Genomic DNA, 4980 nt, shown 5'->3' with positions numbered 1-4980 from the left:
ACCAACAGTATCTTTGCCTGAATCAACAGCAGCAGGGTGGCAGCAGGGCAGAGAGGTGACTGTCCCCTTCTGCAGAGGATACAGCTGGAAGGGGCTGGCAGCAAATGCTCCAGGTGGCCATGAAATTGCTCACTGCTCTGCCTGTACTGCCCCGGGTCTGCCAGGGGTTGTAGCTTGCTGCCCAGGGTCTTGTCTTCTCTCTGACATACTGATGTCACTGTCGGCATCTTGCAGTTGTTGTGTGACCACTGGTAGCAGGTCTTGCAGAGTTACTGCCTATGTGAAACACAGCAGTTCTTTGTCAGAAACCCCAAGTACTGCTCTGGCAGAACAGCTTTGCTTAGAACAGATGTAGCCTAGGACACCTGTCTCCAGGCCAGCACTGAGTACACTGTGGCCCCTTGGGATGGAGGGCTGCTGCCTTGGGCTCCCAAAGCCAACATTTATGTTAGCCTGGCCCTGTGCTGGGGCACCTCCTCCCAGCACCTCCCACTCTCAGCAGGATGACTACTCTGAGGCTCTGAAGGCACCACTGCTTGGGGCTGCAGGCACACTTAGCCATAACTTTGCCTCACTGTCCCCCACTCACCATCTTGGGTTTTGAGACAGCTTAACCAGGCTTGTGAGCAGTAACCCATGCAGCACCAAGGACCAACTCCTCAGATGTGACTGGAGGAGGCACAGGATGCTGCCATCAGTGTGCTCCTCAATGCCGACGCAGCCCAGCAGCTGAAACACAACCAGCAGTACAATGTGAGCCTGGCCCAGCCAGCAGGATGTCCAGCAGCATGCTGAATTGCCTCTCCCGCAAGGCTCAGGGCAAGGGTCCCAGAGTCAGTCACAGCTCTGCCAGGGGTTCGAGGCTCTGCAGGGTGGCACTGCTTGCCCCATTAGGCCCTCCTCCATGAGCATAGCCATAGTACCTATCTCCTGGTGCTTCCATCTCTGGCTGAGAGCTATTTATTATTTATTATGTTTCATGGAACATCACAGCATGGTAGATAGCTGCTTTGTTTTGCAGAGCACTGGCTGGGGGAAAAATGCAGAGATGTGCTCAGAGTGCTGCGAGAAGCCTCACCTACCCAGAAGTTGTGGCCTTCCCACAGGTACCCATTGCTGACCAATTTGGATTCCCAGGCCCCTGGGCTCTTCCCATGCTCGCAGGCCACCCTTATGGCTACTCTGCCACACAGCTCCAGCAGAGGCTGCAGCACAGAGCCAGTCCCAGCAGGAGCCAGACCTGGTTGTCCACAAGGGTAGGGTGCTTTGGGAGGTGACAGATCCCATGAGTCCTCCTCTTGCAAGGAGCCGAGAGCTATTCTGGGACATCAGGAAAAGGCAACAGGTGGGGGGTTAGAGATTGCCTGCCCAACTGGCTGCTTACCTCCACCAGAGAAGTGGGGACAAGGGCCTTGCTCAGGCTGGCAGTGCTCCCCACAACACATTGACACACTGTCACTCTCTGGGATTTGGTGAAGGGCAACAGGTCTGAGAAGAGAAAAGCTGCTGGTGTGCCATGGGATGAGATCACAGCTCCCAGAGTGACAGCTCTGTCAAGCACCTGACAGGGTTTACACAGTGTGCCATGCTTCCCCTGACCAGGGGAAAGGAATGGGGGTCCACCAGTCTCACGGCCACAAGAACAACTATCAGACAGATCTACTGTGATCACCCACCCCCAGCCCTCAGCTCCTCCAAAATGGCCTTCAGTCCCCTCTCCAGGAGGCAAGAGCTTTGGGGTTGGAAAGTTGCCAGAGGCTTTCAGTCAGGAGCCTGGCATACAGCCCATTGGGAAACCAGAAGAGAGTGTCAATGCTGAGCTCCCTTTTCCTGGTTCCAGCTGAAACAGTTAATAGCACACTGATGGTGTGGTTGTTGCTGAGCAATAGGTGCTAACCCAGGGCGGGGTCGGGCTGCTCTGTGGGAAAGAGCCACTGCCATGACATGGGGTGGAACCAGGGTTAGTCCACACCTCTGCTTGGGAAATTAGCCGGGCCTCAGTCAGTGCACAGTGGATATCTGTGAGTCTGTACATTTATTTGCAGTTATTGCTATTTTCTTACTTTTCTCCATTTCTGTCTTAGTAAGTAGTTTTTACCTCAACTCGCTCTGACTCATCCCTACTGCTCTGAAGGACTGTTATTACAAATGGAGACCAGAGTCATGGGCTAAATTAACTCCATGGGCACTTTACAGGGATGGTCCATAAGCCACAGGAATGATATCTGCGTGTATACATCAAGAAGATAGGTGATGGTAATTTGTAAGGATGTGTGGGAAATTGTGGGAGCTGAGTATGATGTAAATGATATGGAATAAGAGGTGGATACTGTCTAAGTTTCAAATGGGACAGAGTTGTTTTCCCTCAAAATGCCTGGCATGATGATATGTTTTGATTTTAGGAGAAAAACAGTGCTGACAGTACAGTGATGCTGAGCAGTGCTGTACTGAGCCAAGGACATTTCTGTTTCTTAGCTTCTCACACTGTCCTGCTAATGAGTAAGACTGAGGGGCTCAAGGAGCTGGATGGGCACAGAACCAGGACATCTGACTTAAACTGGTCTAAGGGATATTCCATTACCATATGACATTACGTGAAAAAAAATTATAAAACTGAATGGGAGTTGGCCAGGGGAGGAGCTGCTGCCCTTGCTGCCCTTAGGCTCCAGCAGCCTCCCCCACCAGCCAGCCCCCACCCAGCCCCATATCCCACACAGCTTGCAGACAGCCCTGCTCTGGGCTCTGACGGCTCAGGGCCAGGAGTGGGACCAGGCCAGGCTGCCCATTCCCCAGTGCAGGCTCTGAGCCTGGCTGGAGCTCGGAGCAGTACCATTGCAGCCATCAGCCCACAGCAGACCAAGGTGAGAGGCTGCTGCTGGGAACCCCTGGCATGAGTTGCAGTGATGGTGGCAGTTTCCTTGGGAAATTTCTCCTTTTTGTTCATGCAACACGAAGCTGGGCTGGATCTCTGCCCTGAGATACGCTACTCAAGAGCCCGGTTGGCATGGAGTGATCTGCAGGGTTTGGATCTCCTCTTGCTAAACCCCCTCCATGTAAGTCTATGGGTGTACAAAATGCTTGGAATGACAGTGGAGCACTTCCAAAGGCACCAGGTGTATCCAGGTATGCCCAAGGATAGCAGGAATCCCTCTCCAGCCTCCCTTCCCTGTGCCTTGCTGCATGCCCGCTGCCTCCATAGTGACAGCAGACACTTACTTGCCTGCAGATACAGAGACAGCACAGAGACTGGGAGAGTCAGCTCTGGCTCACGTTTCATTTGGTCTCCAAGAGAAGCCCAGCAGGGTAATGTCTCAGTAGAAGGAATCCAAATATTTGTGTAGAAGTATGATAACCAGTAAAAACAAAAATAAGAGCAAAAAATGACTACTAATGAAAATAAATAAGTTAATATTACATCCAGGAAAGTATGCAAAGCAGAGGTCATAGGATAGATTGTGAGTCATTTGTAGAGAGAGGTGAGAAGTTTAGTGCTGCTGAAAAGTGTCTGTGATGTCATTTACCTCAATGCATGTTTGAACTCCTGGTTCCTCATACTGTAGGTGAGGGCGTTCACTGCTGGAGGCACCACTGAATACAGAACTGCCACCACCAGGTCCAGGGATGGGAAGGAGATGGAGGGCGGCTTCAGGTAGGCAAAAAAGACAGTGCTGACCAATAGTGAGAGCACAGCCAGGTGAGGAAGGCACATTGGAAAAGGCTTTGTGCCATCCCTGCTCAGAGGGCATCCTCAGCATGGCCCTAAAGATCTGCACATAGGACAGCATGATGAAAATAAAACATACAAACAGTAGGACACTAACCACAATTAGACAGACCTCCCTTAGGTAGGAGTGTGAGCAGGAGAGCCTGAGGATCTGGGGTATTTCACAGAAGAACTGGTCCACAGCATTGCCATGGCAGAGTGGCAGTGAAAATGTACTGGCACTGTGCAGCAGGGAATAGAGAAACCCAATGCCCCAGGCAGCTGCTGCCATGGTGGCACAAGCTCTGCTGTCCAGGAGGATCCCGTAGTGCAGGGGCTTGCTGATGGCAACACAGCAGTCATAGGCCATGACGGTGAGAAGATAATACTCTGCTGAGATAAAAAAAGACAAACAGAAAGACCTGTACAGCACATCCTGCACAGGAGATGGCCCTGGTGTCCCAGAGGGCATCTGCCATGGCTTTGGGGAGAGTGGTGGAGATGCAGCCCAGGATGAGGATCGAGAGGTTGACAAGGAAGAAACACATGGGGGTGTGCAGGCGGCAGTTGCAGGCTACAGCTGTGCTGATGAGTCCATTGCCCAGGAGGGCAGCCAGGTAGATGCCCAGGAAGAGCCAGAAGTGCAGGAGCTGCAGCTGCTGCATGCCTGCCAAAGCCAGGAGGAAGAACTCGCTGATGGAGCTGCCAGAATGTGGTGCTAAAGCTGCCCCTCAGAACACATAGCTTGTTTCAAGAGTTGTTTTTGGCATAATGGCCAGCACACTCTTTTATCAACTGTGCCTAGAAAACATTATTAATTTTTCAGCCTGTCAAACTACTGAATTAGATGGGCAGTTTGAAACTGCAGAGAAGAAATGCAATGCGGGGAAATGGAATGGCATAGTTTTGTACCTGAAACAACAAGTTTGCTCATGTTAATCCAGTGCCTTGCAGCTTCAAGGAATCCCACTCTGTCTTCAAAAAACAACTCTTATAATCTCATTTTCACTGTAATCTTGGTACTCTTTCCTTTACAGTTCTGCAAAACCACCATTTCAAAAACATTTAGCTTGGTACCTCCTCTTTCTGCTTTAATTTTACATTTGAACTGCAGATACACTCAGAGAATGACATGAATGTAATGTATCAGTGCTTTTCTATTTACCAATACTTTAAGCCCACCTCTCCAAAATGCTGTTATCAGCACATTTTCATGTGACCATTTGTGAATAAAAATAAAATAATTCATCTGCATAATGTAAAATTTCCAAGACATA

The sequence above is a fragment of the Gallus gallus genome, chromosome 11 (genome assembly GCF_016699485.2).
Source record: "Gallus gallus isolate bGalGal1 chromosome 11, bGalGal1.mat.broiler.GRCg7b, whole genome shotgun sequence".
Classification (NCBI taxonomy): domain Eukaryota; kingdom Metazoa; phylum Chordata; class Aves; order Galliformes; family Phasianidae; genus Gallus; species Gallus gallus.
This window is presented reverse-complemented; position numbering follows the sequence as displayed.